Raw genomic sequence first — 19,710 nt, forward strand, 5'->3', positions numbered from 1 at the left:
CTTAACCTCTCTGTGCCTCAGGGTCATTATCTGTAAGATGGGAATAATAACAGTACTGGCCGCAAAGGATTTTTATGAGGACTCGATTAAGTAATCCATATAAGGTGAAGAGAACCTCACCTGGCATGTGAATAATGGGTAGGTGCTGTGATCAGAATGTGCAGAGCCTAGCACACGGTGAGCAGGTCAGCTGCCATCATTACGGTTATAATTCCTCTTATCATGCTTCCAATGGACCCAGCCCTGTGATAGGCATGTGGGAGCTACTGAAGGAGGAAGGAGCTCTATTATACCTCAGGGAATTCCGTTCTAATCAGGAATACAAAGGCTTGTAGAAACATAGAGTTTTTGGTCTAGAAGGACAATGTCTAAAAATTCTCACAAATGTTTGTACTACTAAAGTTTCTTCATTATGCATCTGGGATAGTCATTAGTGCATTTGGCCAAGCTTTTCTTTCCAGCTCTGCAACTTCTAGGAGATAGGGTTGAATTACACTTTCAGGTCTTGTTGAGGGTGAGCGGGTGATGCGTAGGCTCCAGGACTGTCCTGGCCAATGAGCTGTGAGCAGAAATGAAAGGGTCACTTCCAGGCCTGAGCATTTAATTACTGCAAGACCCTCCAGAGTTCTCTCTCTCCCTCTGGCATGGCTTCTCTTCCAGCCTGATTCCCCGAGTGGCCACGACGAGCAGAGCCTCCTGCCAATCTACAATGGACATGAAGAGCAAGTGAGAATTATATTTGGTTGTTTGAAGCCATTGCGATTTAGGAGTTACTTGTCACCTCAGCATAGCCTAGCCTCTCCTGACTGATTCAGCCACTAAAACGGTTTACAAGGGAAAACAACCCATTCAGCACCACCACGCTATTAGTGATGATTGCCTACTCAGTCGTGGTCTCTCACGAGCGTATAATTTATAGCGTTGTAATCCATAAAGAGCATCCACTCTTGTGTTTTACTTTTCCATTTGATATGTCCTCCCTATGTGCATGCATCAGTGAGAATGCAGTTTGGCTGCTAACGACAGAAAACCCAAATTAGCAATGACTTGAACACTCATCTCTCAAGCAAAAACTAGAGGTCGGCAGTCCCGCCATGATGGCGAGAAATCCAGGCTCCTTTGCTCCTGTTACTCTACCATTCTCAGTAGATGGCTTCCTCTAAATGACCTCAGCTAGCTGCCCAAACTCAAACTCCATTCCATCCTGAAGGAGGAGGAAGTGAGGGTAGGAGGTGGGGAGATTCTCTCTGTAATGACATGTCATAGGTGACTGTTCTATGCATATCCCGTTGGCCCGAACTTGGTCACAAGGCCACATCTAGTTGCAAGCGAGGTTGGGAAATGAAATATTCATTCTGGGCAGTGATGTACTATGCTATTTTCCCCCTAAGGCAGAAAAGAGATGGTTTCAGGGAGACAACTGGCAGTCGCTGCCAGTCTAGGATGGCATTTCTTCCTGTATACGTTCTATGATTTAATGACCAGTTGGACCTTTTCTAATTTTTTCACACTCCAGATAACCCTATCAGTGCAAATTGCGTTTCTTCGTTTCTGTTATTTCCTTGCGATTTATTTCCCAATGTGCAATAACCTGCCAGGTTGAAGGGTGTGACTCGTTCTCTCTGGCAGTGGCGGCTGTTACATTTTGCTGCACTGGGCTCCCAACCTCCGCCCAAACAGCAGAGCTGTGGGGGATTTAGGAGCCAACGTCCCTGTTTCCTTCCAGCCCAGCCAACATCGGCTTGTGCTGTTTGAATTTATTTTTACTGGCTTAGTAGATGTGTTGTTTAAGGGTGTTTTCGTTTTCATGTCATTCATTAGCAGACAGCTGAGGCTTGAGCCTGGGCTGGTTTACAATCTACATTTTCACAAATAGCAACTCTTTTGTTTTCAACTGCAAGGGAAGTTTAAAAGCCCGGTTTAGAGCTGAGAAAACTGAGGCCCTGAGGCTAAAGTCACATGCCAGTTACTGCAGAGCCAGGACTGGACCCCAGTTCTGACTACTAACCCAGTGCTCCTGTAAAAAGAACCTATTTCAGTTACATTGCTTTGTACACCTGAAACTAATAAAACAAAAAAAGAAAACCTGCTTAATAAAATAGGACTGTAATGGATGCTGAGGTACAATGGGTTACCCCTGAGTGGGGAATTATGGGCCTCCCTAGATGAAGTTTATCTGACTCATTAACATCTATGGCTTCGTGCAAGCTGCTTCCTCTCTCTGGGCCTCAGTTTCCCCATAAGCGGAGTAGAAGGATGGGGAGCAGACTCTCTCCAAGGCCCCTCAGCTCTGGATGGAAAATGCAATAACAGGGGCGGACGGCCAGATGGCTCAGTTGGTTAGAGCATGTACTCTTAACAAGGTTGCCAGTTCTATTCCCTCTTGGGATGGTGGGCTGCGCCCCCTGCAACTAAAGATTGAAAACGGCAACTGGACTTGGAGCTGAGCTGCGCCCTCCACAACTAGACTGAAGGACAACGACTTGGAGCTGATGGGCCCTGGAAAAGACACACTGTCACCCAATAAAATTTTTTTTAAAAAATTAAAAAAAGAAAATGCAATAATAAATGCCGGCAGTTTAGGAAGTTGGGGTGGGATGGGGAAGCAGGGAGCACTGACTTCTGGGGATATGGGGAAGATGGGGGCACCTCAGGAGAGGGGTGGGCTGGAGCGAGTCTGCTCAGCCTGTCAGTGTGTGCATGGGGCTGTCACTGTGTTAGCCTGGAGGCTGGAGTTTGGGCTGAGGGTAAACAAACATAAGGCTGCTTTGGACGCACAGGTGGGGAATGAGTGTAGGGACTTCAGCCCAGAACGGGAGGGCAGGGTCTGGGGGTGGAGTCTGAGGCCCGGGGAGGGAGGCAGACAGGCCTGTTCTGGAAGGTCTGGGGTGAGCTGAAGGCTGGGATCCTGACCTGGTGTCCAGCTCCAGCCCGTGGCAATCTTCTCAAAGCACAGAACGTTGCTTGGATACTCTGGGTTACTGAGGCTGGTGGCCTTGGAAAGGTGACACTGGGAAGTCAGTGAGTGCCCACGAGACCTCATTCTCCCTGGCTAACTTCTCCCCACGCAGATCCAGTTTGTAAGACCTCCCACTTAACTGATTTCATTTGAATTCATTACCCTGTAAGGTGAGGGGCCAGTCTTATTCCCAATTGTATAGCTGAGGAAACTGAGGTGAGGGGATTAAGTGACCCCACCCATCATGAAGGCTCGAAGCCTAGGCTCTCAAACCCGAGGGCTTCCCTCATTCCACGGCTGAGACTGTGAACAGCAAACTTCATGCAAACACTTCAGAAATGGGTGAGTGGGGCCCGGAGAGCTGGGGCAGGAACAGAGAGGAAAGGACAGAAAGGCCGTGACTAGAGGACTGAAAGCAGCGCTGACAGGGAAGTGCCAGCCTAGCGAAAAACTCTGTGTGGGTGTGTTTAGGTGAATGTGCATGTGTGAGTGTATATGAGTATGTGTGTGTGTGTGCAAGAATGAGTGTATACTGTGTGAATGTGTGTGTTGATGTAAGTGTGTGTGCGTGTGCATGTGAATATGGGAATGTGAGCGTGAGCGTGCGTGTGTGAGTGAGTGTGCTTTTTGGAGGGGGGGTCCTAAGGGTCAAGGAGATGGAGGATGCGGCCTAAGGGACGAGAGAACTAGGGCGTATGCCTCGGACTTTAGGTGAGGGGTGGGGATGATGCCATTTTAGGGGTGGGTGAGAGGAAGGGATGGGGCTCTCCCCTACTTCTTAAATGGCAGCCATAGTGCTCCCCCATGGTGGAGCTAATGCCAGCCCAAAGGGTCTCAGGTACCAGCTAGGATTTAGAGGGGCAGCTCTGACCTGACTCCTGGAGGCCAGATCAGGAGCCCTGCCAGAGGTGGGGAGAGGCCCACAGGCAATTAGAAAGTGAAGGTCAGAACTGCAGGGGCCCAACAGGTATCACTCCGTTCTCTCAGCTTTTCTCCCCCCCCTTCCCAAATGACCCTTCTCAGCATCCTACACCCCTCCTTCCATCTCCTAGACCTCCGAACATTCCAGTGCTGGGCTTTTCTTCACACTATGTGCTCTCTCCCTCGGTGATCCCAGCAGTCTCCTGCTAAAAATGCCATCTGTGTGTCAGTGACTCAAATTTATTACCACCTCTCAGACCTCCCTCTTGAACTCCAGGCTCATACGTGTGTCTGCCTACTTGACATCTTCACTAGGATGTCGAGTGGACATTTCAAACTCCATGTGTCCAAAACTGAGCCTCTCATCTTCCCCTACAAACCTCTCACGCCCAGAGTCTTTCCCTACTCAGTAAATGGCAACGGCATCCTTCTCAATGCTCAGAACGAAAACTAGGGAATCGTCCTTGACTCTACTCTGGTTTTGCACCCCCATCAATCCATCAGCAAATCCCAGAGGCTCTACTTTCAACATCTATCCAGAATCTAGCCACTTATCACATCTCCCTTGCTGTCCCCACCCCGGTCCAGCCCCATCACCTCTGCCCTAGAGGACCGCAGAACCCCTCATTGGTCTTTCTGCTTCTTCCCACGACCTCCTATTCTCAACACAGCTGCTAGAGATATTCTTTAAAAACTTAGGTTATGTCTCTCCTCTAGTCAGAAGCACTGCTCATCTCTCTCTGAGTAAAAGTGTAAAGCATCACAATGACCTACAAGCTCTACAGCCTGGCCCCTCATTACCTCTCTGACTTTACATTCCACCACTCTTCCTCTCCTTCACTCCACTCCAGCTTTCCTGGACTCCCTGATGGCTCCTCAGACACATGGCACTCTCTTACCTCAGGGCCTTTGCACCAGCTGTTTCCCCTGCCTGGATGCTCTTCCCCCAGATGTCTGCAGAGCTTGCTCCCTTGCCTCCCTCAGTTTTTCATCCGATGTCACCGTCAGGGCTCTTTGTCTATTTTGTTCACTGACGTCTCCCCAGTGCCCAGATGATACCAGGCACACAGTAGGTTCACAAGGCACATTTGTTGAATGAATGAATCTAGTCCAGCCCTTCATTTCACAGATGAAGAAACAAACGCCCAGAGAGGGGGACAGTGTCCCTGAGTCACACAAAGAAAATTAATGGCAGGACCCAGGACTAGACCAAGCACCTCCGGACTGACAGTCCAGTGCTCCTGCCCTTCCATGCTGGGTAAAGCTAAGTGTGGCAGACACTGTGGGGCCCGCCATGATCTCCTCCGATCCCTTTAACTGGTCTGTGTGTTCATCCCCAACTCTCGTGTGCTTTACAGCTAATGTCGGTCTCGGTGATGGTTTCCAGCAGTTTCCCTTGGGCTGTTGGAGCCACCTCACCTGTAAGGAGAGCTCCACCTGTAGGAGTTTGCAATTCCTTCCCCTCCACACACATCCAGGCGGCCCATAGCCAAGGACTGAGGGGAGAGTAAAAAGACCAACAACCTTGCTTTGAAACAGCACCAATGCTACGGTGGGATTTACACTCCAGAGTTCTTTGTGGGATCAGACTGAGGTTAGGCTCTTGTCTGAAATCTCCTTGGGATTGGCCTCTTCTTCTTTCCTATGCTGCTTCACCTCCTCTCTTGTCAGATTCTCAAGGGAACATTCCTGTAATGTACTGCCTGTGCATGAGTCCTTATAGCAGTGTCAGCTTCTGGAGGAAACCAACTTAAGACATGGACTTCTGTGCTAACCTGGGATAGACTTGTGAATCTGTGAAGTGTAGGAGAAAGACCCCAAGCTTAGAGACCCAGTTTTAAATCTGAGTTCAGCCCCTGACCTAGTGTGAGACCTCTGGGAAAATCCTGAGCCCTCTGCGCCCAATTTCTCCCACTGGAGAAATGATGTGAATTACAGCTTTCTCTGAAGATGCTGTGAGGAGTAAATGAGATAAAGTATGAGAAGCACCTTGTGCAATGGCAGCGCATAATAGTTACAGAAAAAAGCATTAGTTCCTCTCAGTCTCCCATTGTGGTCTGTTTATGACCCTGCTTGCCTATCTGGATACAGTTCGGGCTCCAAGATTTCTCCCCAGCAGCTGCGCAGAGAATGCATAGCCTTGAGTGTGATGATTTAGAAACTTGTCACTTCTTCAGGGAGTACGGGGGACCTAAAGGAGGGGTATCCTTAGGCCATTGGGCATCTCCCAGAGGACAATAGGGTGAGGTCCAGGGTGAATAAGACTCTCTGGGATGAAGTTGAAGAAGCACCTCTCTCTCCTCTCTCTCTCTCTCTCTCTCTCTCTCTCTCTCTCTCTCTCTTTCTTCCCAAGGGTTCCCACAGTTTACTGGCAGCTAAGTGGTACCCCCAGGCAAGAAAACGTGGGCAACCAACTCCAGACTGTAAAAACCATTCCTGGGGGAGGGGCCAGCATGCCTTTGGGTGACATGATGGCACCAACAGTGGACAGTGGTGAGGCCCAGGAGCTCTAGAAGCCGTGGAGGAGCTGAGGTCAAGGAGGACTTATGACTGCAGGATCTGAAGAGCTTCCTCCACCAGCATCTAGCTCCCTCCCAAGTGCTGGATGGCTCCCAGGCTGACCCCATGTCTGCTCCTCCCACACCCTCTGACATTTCGTCTGCAGCCCTGTCCCCACAACCCCACTCTTGCCCTATATCTGTGTCCAGGCTTTCTTGTAAGCCCAATCACTCCCCAAAAGCAGAGGGTCAAGTTCATCTTTATTTCTTTTAGAGTATAAATATACTGGATTATATTTTAGAGCTAAAATTTTATCACTCATCAGATCCAACCACCCCTCTATTTTGAAAACATGACAATAGCAGCATAGAGAGGAAAATTGGCTTTCTTGGGGACCCACGGTGAGTTAGCAGTGTAGCCAGAACTGCACCCCTGATGCCATTCTGTTTTATTTTGTCACCACAGGGACATCCATTATAAACTGGATACATGTGGTCAATTCCAGAGCGTCAGCATTCCTGCCTGTGGCAAAGTCTCCAATACAACCTGAAATGTGCAGAAGTGTGGGCCACACAAAGCTGTTCTGATTCTGTGTAGTTCTGTATTCTGTGTACTGTTTTTATCAGTAGCTGGAGGAAAACAAAGGGGAGAGAAGAGACCATTATAAAGTACCTGCCATGTGTTGGGCACTGCATATGTACCAAAATATTAAAACTGAGTTTTCAGTGGAGTCACCAACATATAATACAGGTGAAATTCCAGAGTCAGATCTTATATATAGAATTTGCCAAGGAAATGGTCAAGAACCAGTTTCATAACTTGTAGTACCAAGGCAAGGACATATAAAGAGAACAGCTAGTAGAAAAGATGTGGTGAAGGGATTATGTTGGAGAGAACTCTTGCTATGCTGTAGACCCCATCTTATACCCACTAGGATGGCTATAATCAAAGACACAGATAAAACCAAATGATGAGGAGGATGTGGAGAAATTGGAACCCTCATACGTTGGTGACATGAATGTAAAATTGTGCGGCTTCTTTCAAAAGTCTGGAAGCTCTTCAAAAAATTAGAGTTACCATTTGACCCAGCAATTTTACTCCTAGGTAAATTCCCAAGAGAAGTGAAAACATATGTCCACACAAAAACCTGTCCATGAATGTTCATAGCATCATTATTCATAATGGCCCCAAAGTGGAAAAACCCAAATGTCCATCACTGATGAATGGATAAAAAAATGTGGTACATCCATACAATGGAATGTTATTCAGCCATAAAAAGGAATGAAATACTGCTCCATGCTACAACATGGATGAGTCTTGGAAACGTGCTAAATGAAAGAAACCATCACAAAAGCCAACATATTGCAGCATTCCATTTATATGAAATGTCCAGAGCAGGCAAATCCATAAAGACAGAAAGTAGATTAATAGTTGCCTAGGGCTGGGGATGGGGTGAGGAAGGGGAATGAGAAGTGACTGCTAATGGGTTCAGAGAAATTTTTTGAGGGGAGGGGGTGATGAAAATGTTCTAAAAATGATTTTGGTGATGGCTGCACAATGCTTTGAATATACTAAAAACCACTGAATTGTACACTTTAAAAGGGTGAATTTTACGATGCATGAATTATATCTCAATAAAGATGTCACCCAAAAACGTGACTGCAGAACCATCACTTACCTAAGAGAGAGCAGAAAAATCATGAGCCTGCTGGTGTTTTCCTTTGTGTCAGAGGAAGATAACCCCCATCGAATAAATCTGAAAGAGGCTGTGGGACACAATAAAAAAAAAAAAAATCACAGTGTTTGTTCATCAGATCACTAGGAAAGACTATCTTGTTTAAGGTGCTTGTCCAACCTGCTCAGGATTGAGTGCTACCAGAATCCAGTTTTGAAAAGACCTTGAGACGCTGAAATGTATAAGGATGAAAAAGATTAGGAAAAAAGTAATCTAATGTTTAATATAATATCTGCATAAATTCAGAAGAAGGTGGGATGTTCAAGAGAAGTTTGTGTGAAAAAGACCTGATTTCAGTTGGCCATAAGTTGCTAACCATTTGATGTGATAGCCATAAAAGCTCACTCAATCTTAGGTTATATTAAAAGAAAGAAAACCGGTGAGTCAAAGGAAATTATAGTCCCAATGTGGTAAGAACCCAGCTTACTTACTGTGTTCTCTTCTAAGCATCATATAAGATGTACACCGGCAAATAATAACCAGTCCAGAAGAAAGAGACCAGAAATGAAGAGCTAAAAAACCATGTGAAATGAGAACAACAAAAATATCTGAGAGTATTTAACTGGGGCGTATAAGATATAGCTTAGAGCCATATAGCTGTCACATGAAAAGTAGAGTAGACTTGGGGGCCAGCCTGGTGGCTCAGGCAGTTGGAGCTCCGTGCTCCTAACGCCGAAAGCTGATGGTTCGATTCCCACGTAGGCCAGCGGACTCTCAACCACAATGTTGCTGGTTTGAGTCCTCGACTCCCACAAGGGATGGTGGACTCTGCCCCCTGCAACTAAGATTGAACATGGCAACTTGAGTTGAGCTGCTGCTGAGCTCCCAGATGGCTCAGTTGGTTGGAGCGCTTCCCCTCAACCACAAGGTTGCCAGTTCGACTCCTGCAAGGGATGGTGGGTGCAGACTCCCATGCAACTAACAATGGCAACTGGACCTGGAGCTGAACTGCACCCTCCACAACTAAGGTTAAAAGGACAACAACTTGACCTGGAAAAAGTCCTGGAAGTACACACTGTTCCCCAATAAAGTCCTTCCCCAATTAAAAAAAATAAAATAAAATATGAGAACAGCAATTTATAATTACAGGTATTTGCTTCTTTAAAAAAAAAAAGTTGAGTAGACTTGCACTACACCATTTTTTAGGGATGAGCAAGGATCATGCATGTAAGTAATAGAAAAGTAGGTTTGGGCTTAACATAAGGAACTAAACTAGTTATCAAAATAGACCATCTCAAAAAGAAATTATACTAGCCATAGTTTATTGAAAAATAAGTGAAAGACACTTATTTTTATTTGCTTATTTTGAATAGATTCTACATTCGCAAAACAATACAGAAACGTTTACAGTGAAAAGTCTTTTTCCTATTCCAAGTCCCCCTCTTCACCTCTTGTCCCCATGCATATGGGGACAAAGCTTCCATATGGAAATTAACCCCCCTCTTTGTACAAAAGGTAACATATAATACACGGGGCTATGTCTTTGCCTCAGTCTGGATATTTTCTATTGACCTGTTACAATCTTCTTTTCTATTGTGTCTAGTCTGATGTTAAACCCATATATCGAGTTCTTAATTTCAGTTATTTTATTTTTAAGATCCATAATTTTCATTTGATTCTTTTTTATAAGTTCTATTATCTGATGAAATATTCTATTTTGTAATTGTTTTATCATCTGGTTTCTTGAACATGGTAATCATAGCTATTTAAAGTCCTTACCTCTGGATCACTTGCGGATCTGTTTCTATTGTCTGTTTTTTCCCCTGACTTAGGTGATCTGGTCCCGTCTCTTGGCATGCCTAGTACTTTTTTTTACTGAGTGCCAAACATTTGTGATTTAAAAACTTCACGGTATATCTAAAGACCTTTCCATTAATATTTTGAAACATATATTGATACATTGAAAAACTCCTTTGTTTCTAGATATGTATTTTATAAACAGTATCTCCAAACCGTACAGCAATTCTGCAAGATGTGTATCTTGCCCAGAGAGAGAGAGAGAGAGAGAGAGAGAGAGAGAGAGAGAGAGAGAGAGAGAGAGAGAGAGAGATTCACAACTAAAAAACAGCTAGGACAGCATTCATATCCAAGTCTGTCTAGCTTCAAGTGGGTGCTGCCCTGACAACACTGATGAACAGCTGTGGGGACAAAACCCCAAAAAACAGTTTCCAGGCTCTCGGCCTCACATAGAAAGGTGCTGGCTCGGGTAGTAAATGGCCATCAACTGTGATCAGATGCCAGCAGCTGTGGCTAGTTGGCTGTCAGCTGTAACCCGTAAGCCATTGGCCACTAATATAACGGTTGTGGCTACGCTAGCAGAAGGGAATGGGGGCTAGCAAGAAGATGGTGGCTGGCAAGTGCGGACTGCTATTAGGCAGATTATGTAGATCCTGCTTCCTGTGTCTCCAGCCCAGACGCCAGCGAGAATATATTGGTTTGACTCCCCTACTTATGGCTCCATGGGTGTTCCTTTTTGGCCTTACCGTGTCCTGCGTTCTTGGGCGGGGAGTGGGAGCTGAGACCCTGCATGACAAATGGCGCAGCGAGCAGGGTCCCCTGCGTGACACATGGCGTAGTCGGCAGGATACAGTGCTGGCCAAAGCTTTCCGAAGGGCAGTGGAGCAGTTTGTGCGTATGAAAGCTCAGTCTGAGGAAGACCAGGAGGAGCAGCTGCCGGAGAGCTCGATTCCTGTGGAGGGGTGGAAAGATGTGGATGGTTCCCCAACCAGCAGAGGCCGGAGAAAGTGGAGAAAGCGGAGAAAGCGAAGGTTGTTGCCGCCCTGTGGGCTGGGAACTGCTTGCTGAGGCAGCCCGGATGCAGGACTTTTAGTCCCAGGAGGAAACGCTTGCTGAGTCCTCCATGGGAGATGAGGGTGAGGTCAAGGTCTTCCCTCACCCCCAGGACAGCCCTGGCGAATGACTATGGACTATGGGGAATTGCCTTCTATCCCTAATTTAATGGACGCTTGACTGTTTGGGAACAAACCACCATGTAGTGGGACTGGTTTGATGTTTGCTTTTGTGTCTTGACTGGCCGCCATTGATAATATGTAAGCACCTTGATGTGAGCCGCTGTTGTTCCAGCACAGTACCCCGAGAAGCCCAGAGAGAGAGTGGCAGTGCCCTGAGGCCCTGGCTGTGTCCAGGAAGTCTGGCTGTGTCCAGAGAGTGGCAGTGCCCTGAGGCCCTGGCTGTGTCCAGGAAGTCTGGCTGTGTCCAGAGAGTGGCAGTGCCCTGAGGCCCTGGCTGTGTCCAGGAAGTCTGGCTGTGTCCAGAGAGTGGCAGTGCCCTGAGGCCCTGGCTGTGTCCAGAGAGAGTGGCAGTGCCCTGAGAGGCCCTGGCTGTGTCCAGGAAGTCTGGCTGTGTCCAGAGAGAGTGGCAGTGCCCTGAGAAAACCTGGCTGTGCCCGGGGAGACAGGTGGTACCCTAAGAAGCCCAGGAAGTCTGGCTGTGACCAGAAGTACTGTGGTGGTGCCCTGAGAAAAGCTGGCTGTGCCCGGGGAAACAGGTGGTACCCTAAGAAGCCCAGGAAGTCTGGCTGTGCCCAGAAGTACTGTGGTGGTCCCCTGAGAAACCCTGGCTGTGCCCAGGGAGACCAGTGGTACCCTAAGAATCCCAGGATGTCTGGCTGTGCCCAGAAGTACTGGTGGTGCCCTGAGAAACCCTGGCTGTGCTCAGAGAGCCTGGCTGTGTTCAGGATAGTGCATTCACCTCCAGGCTCCTTGCACAGGGACCCTCGCAGAAGACGCTTGTCGCGTAGATTGTGAGGCGAGACCCTGTAGGGGTGGAGTGTGGGGACAAAACCCCAAAAAACAGTTTCCAGGCTCTCGGCCTCACATAGAAAGGTGCTGGCTCGGGTAGTAAATGGCCATCAACTGTGATCAGATGCCAGCAGCTGTGGCTAGTTGGCTGTCAGCTGTAACCCGTAAGCCATTGGCCACTAATATAACGGTTGTGGCTACGCTAGCAGAAGGGAATGGGGGCTAGCAAGAAGATGGTGGCTGGCAAGTGCGGACTGCTATTAGGCAGATTATGTAGATCCTGCTTCCTGTGTCTCCAGCCCAGACGCCAGCGAGAATATATTGGTTTGACTCCCCTACTTATGGCTCCATGGGTGTTCCTTTTTGGCCTTACCGTGTCCTGCGTTCTTGGGCGGGGAGTGGGAGCTGAGACCCTGCATGACAACAGCCATCACAAGAGGGGCTCAGGTGGATCCTGGAGGGCCAGCTGTTGTAGAGACAGCTCCTAGGATCTAATGATTAAGAGGCTCACTCAAGTTAGCTCAAGAGTCATATCAGTTAAGAATTCATGTGGCTACAAGAACTGTGTGTTAGTCAAGATATCAACAGGAAGTAGGTAGCGCACTCAAGTTAGGATAATTCAAGGAGGGCTTATATACAAATGGATTAATTACAAAGGTATGGGCGAGATGTAGGGAGACCACATGGAAAGTGGAGAAACTCAGAGTGGTCACCACCCCAAAGCTCAAAGGGATAAGGAGAGGGAAAGGTTATGGGCACCCAGAGAAGAGAGAGTCATGGAGAACAGGCCACCTTGACAAGAGCAGTAACCTTTAGCCAACCCAAGGTGACCTTGCAGGTAGAGAGCCAGGAGAGTAAATAACCCCATTGTCACTATCCTCCCCCTTTCTGGTCTCTTGCCAGGGCTCCCTGTTGTACAGACACAATCAGAAGCCTCCTGAAGCAAAGAGGAGGAGGAGGAGGTGATCTAGAATGTGTCTAGACAGGCAGAAAAATATCTGGCACAGAACACACACACACACGAGGCCTAAGCAATAAAGATATTTGATTGTATTACATACATGTGTGTATGTAGGCAGTCCCAGTTTGATTCAGTGGCTCAGTGATGTCACGGGGGAGCCAGTCTTTCTTCATCTTTTCACCTCACCACCCTCAAATAGTTGACTTCTTATCCTTAAGCTTGTTGCCTCACAGTCACAAGATGGCTTCCACAATTTCCAGCATTCAAGACAGGAAGAAGGGGCACACTTCTTTACCTATCTTCTTTAATCAAGGAGTAGTCATTCACAAAAGCCTCCCTGCCCCGAGCAGTCTTCCTCCTGAATTTCATTGGCCAGACTGGGTTACACCCTTGAACCAATCACGGTGGGCAGGGTGGACAGGATAGCCTTTGTTGGCTTAGATCAACCATGTTTTCATCTCCTGGTGCCAAACTGGATCCACTTCCTTGAGCATGTTGCCCCCACCCCAACAAAATCAGGTTCTACAGTCTAAGGAAGATGGAGGGATGATGTCATGTAGGTAATTGGCCATATCAGCCTCAGGTATTTTTACTTTCCCCCAGGAAGCCCCAGGCATAGCACAGGAACCCAGGGGAAGCATCACAGCTGTGCTCAGGACACTGGAAGCAGCTGAGGTTCCCGATGGGCCAAACCTCCTCCTAGCCAATCTCTCCGCACCACAGGGTCTCCTCTCTCTGGCCAGGCACTGCTTCTATCTGCTCTGCCCTCCTGTCACACACGCATTCCTCTGCCTGTTTGTGGCATCCCCTCCCCCAAACCTTAGCTTCTCCAGCCCCTCTCAGCCTGTTTCAGGGCAAAGCCCTACTGTGGTTGAGGCTGGGATGGGGTAAACAGTGAGATTGTGGATACAGACAGCACAAGAGCAGCAGGGGGCTGGGGACAGAGGCAGTGTCCCTTATAAGGGTCGGTGCAGAGGTCAGGTGAGGGCAGATGAAGCTGGGGCAACATAATGGGATAGAATTTACCCAGATGTGAATAAATGCATAATGAAACCAGGGTGTGTTTATGCATTTGAAAGAGGGTCATTCAGTGCAAACTTGAAATCAAAACTCTCCTGAATGCTACCTTTGTACTATGCCCCCGTCAACTGACAACTGGGGAAGAGTGTCCCCCATGTCCACACCTCTGGCGCAGGCTCAGAAACCATTACTAGTAAGAAGGGCATTCTGGGGGGTGTAGTATAGGCTATTGGTGCCCTCCCAGCCCCCTCTGTCAGGCCCCTACATCCAGCCCCAGCTGGTAAGGGCTCACAGCTGCCCCCTTTTCTGGAGAACAGAGCCAAACTCCCCAGATGTCTGGGAGGTTCCCACCTCCCCACCCTGGGCTCCTCACTGCCAATAACTGCCTGATTGGGTGGATGGGGTGTAATAAGCAGTCAGCCCCTTGCCCCCAGGGGCCAGCTCTGTGGTGCTGTTCATGTTCCAGAGTCTCCTGTGGGTCAGGCCTCACCCACCCTGGCTATTTCTTCTGGCCTAGCTGGTCCCTTCTCTCTTACTCCCACAATAAGTCATCCACAAAGAATTCCCATCCCAGGTTCTGTTTGTAGGGAGAAGTTAAACTAGACATCTAAGGCCCATACACTCTGAGATTCAGAGGCTCAGGGTTCTCCATCTCACAGAGCTTCCCAGGGGTGAGAACAATAAGAAGGAACCCCGCCTCCTCCATCCTTCTCCTTTTCCTGCTACTGCACAGAAATTCTTAGAGCAGCCACTGTGTGCTGCACATGCTGCTGGGCTCTGTGAGAAGAGACACAAGATGCAGCCCCTGATTTCAATTCTAATTAGGGAGGCAGGACACGCCTCTAAAAAGGGAAACAGTCATAGCAAACAGTATATGCCAAGTCCCCAGCAGGTGAGAGTTCAGCAGGTGTGCAGAGAAGGGACACGGCGCTGAAGTCAGGAAAGCACCCTGGAGGAGACACCAATTGGTTTAAAATTTCCATAAACAGGAAGGAGGACAGAGGAATGAGCTAAGAATGAGCTAGGACTCAGGGCCCAAGGCATCGGCCATCAAGCAAAGCAGAACTCTCTGCAAGGAAGCAAGAGAGGTAAGATGGGAGAAGCAGGAGGGACAGGATGGAGAATGAGACCAAAGTTCAAAGCCAGAGTGACTGGGAAAAGGAGACTCAAAACTAGGGAAGTCCATTTGTCTTGTTCTTTGTCATGCCCGCTTTCTCCCCAACAACGCCTAGCACAGTGCTGGGCATGGAGCAGGCGGGTTGTGTTTGCTGAACAGGGTCCTACACACGGGACCCTTCCTTCTCACCCTCTTCCCTGGATCCAGGCTCCTCCAAGCAGGAGCAAGGGCTGAGGGATAGGAATGCAAGTGGAGCCTTCCAGGTCAGCGTGACCTGGTCCCCAGGGAACTGGGGAAAGCGAAGGCCCTCCCCTTTCATCCCAGCAGGAACTTAATTAGGAGAGCTAATTAGTGGACAGGGAGTGAGAGATGGAGGCACTGGTGCTTGTGTGCGTGCGTGCGTGAGCATGGAAGCTGAGTATAAATTTCAGGCTTGTCTTCCTCCGGGAATGAAGCCGCAGGGACGGGGACGCTATAATTGGACAAGAGCCAGGGCCCCTGCGCTGGGCTGGCTCCATCCCCCTCCACCAGGGACGGGCTCCAAGGGCTTGTGTGGGTGCACCTGCGCCGTGTGTGTGTGTGTGTGTGTGTGTGTGTGTGTGTGTGTGTGTGTGTGTGTATGCATGTGCGTGCACGCACCCGCACATGCTCACAGATACACATACACTCTGCTACACAAGTTTGCACACTCACACAAACACATCACACACATGCATGTACTCACACTCACTCCTTCACACACATCCACTCACTCAGTTCCTACAATGACACACACTCACACACTCCCATGTACCTTTGCATACAGCCATACTACACACTTACACACTCATGCACATGTTCACACAATCACCTCCACATACATCCACGCACTCAAAATATACTCACATACACATTCACACACTTGCCCCCACACAGGCACACATTGCCCATGCACTCACACATACACACACTCACATACACACATGCACATTCAGGAGAAGCGGTTTTTGCCTCGTGGCTGCACACCCAACTCAGATCCCTCTTAACGTGCTAGAATGTTCTAAGCTAGAATGTTCTGAGGGCCATCAGCCGAGCTGGCACCCTACACATACAAACACCAGCCCTCTGCCCTCACACCCAGGCCCTCGACAAGGTCTTCTCTTACCCCTTGGCTCTCTCAAAGGGAAAAGAAACTCCTCGAAGCAGATGCCATGGTCTTCCTTGCTCCCATGGCCTACACATGCCAGGGTGAGGAAGTTCTTCCTTCCTGCTACCTACCATCAGTCCTCTGCAGACTCAGGCCAGTCTGGTTCTCATGGACAGATAACGTTCTTACTGGACATGGACAGTACAGCACAGGTCCCAGGAGAGCCCGAGCCACACTCCAGGGCTGTATTACCATAAGGGCAGGGCTGTGGAGGTGTGTTCAGGTGCATGGGAAATGTGTGCACGGCTTTGGGTCTGGCCTCCAAGGCTTCTAATCCAGTTCTGAGTAACCTTGGGCAAGTTACTAAACCTCCCTGAATCTCCTTGTCTGTAAAGCAGGGCAACCACGGTTCCAGGTTCTGTGAAGAGGGGGTAAAATTATACGTGTAATGCGCTTAGCACAGAGTGAGGCACGCAATGTGTGCTCAAAAAATGTAACACTTATCATCATGGGAGCCAAACCCAATACTCCCGACTTCCCACTCCTTGACCAGGGTTCACACTTATCCTCCAGGCCTGGCTCCCTCTGGCCTTCCTTCCCTATCTCCGAATGAGAAGACAGGTTATTAGTACAAATTTGATCAAAATGACACATGGATTAGCATGTACGCTGCAAAGTCTAATTCTGTTTACTGTTCTAAGGGAGCATGCAATTATTACAGGAGCTGGGACAGAGTGTTTTTAATAACATTTCTTGTTAAGATTTAATTATAGGAAATTGTATTTTCTTAATCACTGAAAACTCAACTGGCTAGGAAGAGAATCGTGATAATTTTGTTTGCAGTTTATTAAATCCTTAGGATATTCTTTCTCTTACATTTGCTTTTATTATGTGCTGCTGCTAAATGCTTTTTAACCCTTGGAGCTGTGAGGAGGGAGGCCTTCGGGGGGCCATCCCCCGCCTCCCTGTCCTCAGGCCCGCCACTCCTGGCCAACTCGAAGCCAACAACCCTACAAACCAAAGCAACTTAGGAAATGGAGTTGTTTGGTTTCCTGCTCAGTAAAAAGAATGGGTGTGTTCTCCTCCTTGTTTGAAGTTGTGCTGAGAAACGGTCCACAGAATACCTGGCCCTCACACCAGCCTCCCCTGGAAACCCAGCCCCGAGGTATCTATCTCCCTGCCAAGAACCCCTGAGGAAGATTGCAGAAGTAACACTGTCTCCCACCCGCATTCACAGAGTGTTCCTGACCACCTCAGAAGGTCCGAGCCTAGAGAAGTGATCTGCTAGTTAGATGGCACTGAGGGAGCCACCTGACCGCCATCTGTTCTCTTCTGGAGAGGGCAGAATTGTGGGTGAAGTTTCATTCCTATAACCAACTTTATAGGAGGCCTCTTTCCTACCAGATGTTAAGAACTGGGCATACAGAAATGACGATGACGGAACCCTGCCCAGGGTGTCCACAGGGCCCTCCAGCCTCCTTTTCTGCAGCTTTGGTATGTGCGTGAGGGGGCACAGGGAGACAGGGGGTGGTAAAGAGAGCCTTACACTGAGGAAACGGGATGTGTGAAAACCACAGGCACAAAGGAGGCGCAGTCTACCAGTTCCTCCAGGAAACCAGACTCGGGGGAAAAGATGCAATATTATCAACAACATGAGGAGTGATGCTTATAAAAACCAATGTGAGACGCCAGCCCCACAGGAATTTGTGCTGCGTGGTTAAGTAACAGTTTCTCAGCCAAAGGAAAGCATCTCTGACTATGAAATCCTGTAATTCTAGAAGAGCGAGAGAGAATGTGTGTGTGTGTGTGTGTGTGTGTGTGTGTGTGTGTGTGTGTGTGTGTGTGTGTGTGTATTGGTGGGGATTCTCTGGGCCTCAGTCACAGCTCCATCTCTACCCAACCCCATGACTCGCCAAGGTCCTGTCTGGACCTTCTCCATAGAGACACTGCCTTCACAGGTAGCCTTTCCTCCAGAGAGCGCCACCTTTTCAGTCAACAAGTACCACCTGTGTCTAGCCTAGAGCTCTGCAGCAAATCAAACCCACATCTTCTTTATCTTTCAGGAGTTCGGAGAGAGGGACAGCCAGACAATGAATGGAATTCCCTCATCTGACACATGTCCAGGTCTTTTCATTCTCCTCTACACTCTGAGACCCCAGCTCTTTTAACTACCCCCCAGTGGCCTCTCTGTTCCCTCCAGGTCCCTTTGGTGTCTTTGTTCTCTGGATCTGGGGAAAGCAGGCCTGACAGTGTTAACCCCCAATGGCAGAGTGCAGGACATCAAAGAGGCGGCAAGAGAGGTGATGGATAATAGATGGCTGGAAGCATGAATGATACATATGCAGATAAATGATGGATAATGGGGCCCTCGTGATGTATAGGCTGCAGCCCTAGTAATAGGTGTGTAGATACATATAGATTGATGGAGGGAGACAGTTTCTCAGACACAGGGTCAGCTGGAAGGACTGACGCAGGATCTGTGACAGATGCATTGATACTAGATAGGCAGGGACATAAGGGGCAGGACTGGCACCCCGGAGACAGCACAGAGGGATATATGCAGAGAGGGACTCCTGGGCACAGGGGAAAAAAAAAACAACAGGCAACAAATGGACACCCAGCACCTTCCACTGACAGCCACTGCCATTTCCCAGACAGCCATGGTAGGTCGCAGGACAGAGGGGGTGAGCTGAAGAAGCCTGGACGCTTGGACGGGTGATGAATGTGTCGAGAGATGATGAAAAGATGGGCGGGCCCATTGATCAGGGCGCTCTCCCTCTCTTCCCTTGGCCTCCCTGCGCCCTGGGCTGGCCTTCCAGGCCCCTGTGTGCAGCCCGGCGGCGGGGTGCTGCGCTGCTAGTGGCCGCACGGGGGCGCCCACGGCCGGGTACCCCCGCGGAGGGGCGGGGAGGGGCTGGGGACCGCGGCGGGTCCAGCATCGGAGTTTGTTTCCATGACGCCCGAGCCCACGTGACTTCCTCCCCCCGCCCCCCTCTCCTTCCCTTCATAAATAATGCCCCCGGTTGAAAACTGCTCCCCAAGGAAGGGCAGGAGAAAGGCTTCTTGCTGGGCTGCTTTCCCCACAATCGGAACAAGTCATTGAAGCCCCCTACCTTTCAGAGCTACCCGAGTCAGTTTGTTCCTTTTCTCTGTCACTCCGTCGGCTTGTCCCTCTTGCCCAGTTTTAAATCGTTTCTCTCTCACCACCCCCGCCTCCTCCTTCCCCAGTCCTCAGGGTCTTCCCGACCCCAGCTCCTCTCCGAACCAGCTGGTACAGCATGAAGAGACGGTGAGGCAGGCTATTGTTCTGGAAAGGGCAAGGCAAAACTCCTGGGAGAAGGCGCGGAGGGCGGCTGGAGCAGATAAGACCCTCTGTCGGCTGAAGCTAGGATGAAGCGTAGCTGGGGTAAGGGGGCCTGTCTCAATGTGAGTCAGGCTCAGCCGCCCCTCCCCCACACACAGATGAGGCATAGAGGCGACCGGGATGGACAGCGGCAGATGGCCCTCCCTCAGCTTCAGCTCAGAGTCGTCTCCAACTTGGATGGTACAAAACTACAGAGGAGGAGACAGAAGGAGCATAAATCCCAGTAGCAATGGCCTTAGGGAGGGTT

At 49.1% G+C, this 19,710-nt stretch overlaps 1 long non-coding RNA gene and 1 pseudogene across 2 annotated transcripts in view; both read right to left on the reverse strand.

Annotated features, from left to right (window-relative positions):
• Positions 1 to 4,223, reverse strand: part of LOC308494574 (large ribosomal subunit protein uL10-like) — a 36,830-nt pseudogene extending 32,607 nt beyond the window's left edge. Inside the window, exon 1 of the transcript in view lies at positions 4,180 to 4,223. The product of the transcript in view is annotated as a large ribosomal subunit protein uL10-like (transcript). The remainder of the gene's footprint in view (positions 1 to 4,179) is intronic.
• A 2,478-nt stretch (positions 4,224 to 6,701) lies between these two features.
• Positions 6,702 to 19,460, reverse strand: LOC308495063. Its single transcript, XR_013992970.1, has 4 exons — positions 19,213 to 19,460; positions 10,598 to 10,803; positions 8,058 to 8,145; positions 6,702 to 7,008 (listed from the first exon to the last, which is right to left on the reverse strand). It is a non-coding gene; the product is annotated as an uncharacterized lncRNA (long non-coding RNA).
• Between the last annotated feature and the right edge of the window lie 250 nt (positions 19,461 to 19,710).

Source organism: Rhinolophus hipposideros (assembly GCF_964194185.1).
Source record: "Rhinolophus hipposideros genome assembly, chromosome: 3".
Classification (NCBI taxonomy): Eukaryota; Metazoa; Chordata; class Mammalia; order Chiroptera; family Rhinolophidae; genus Rhinolophus; species Rhinolophus hipposideros.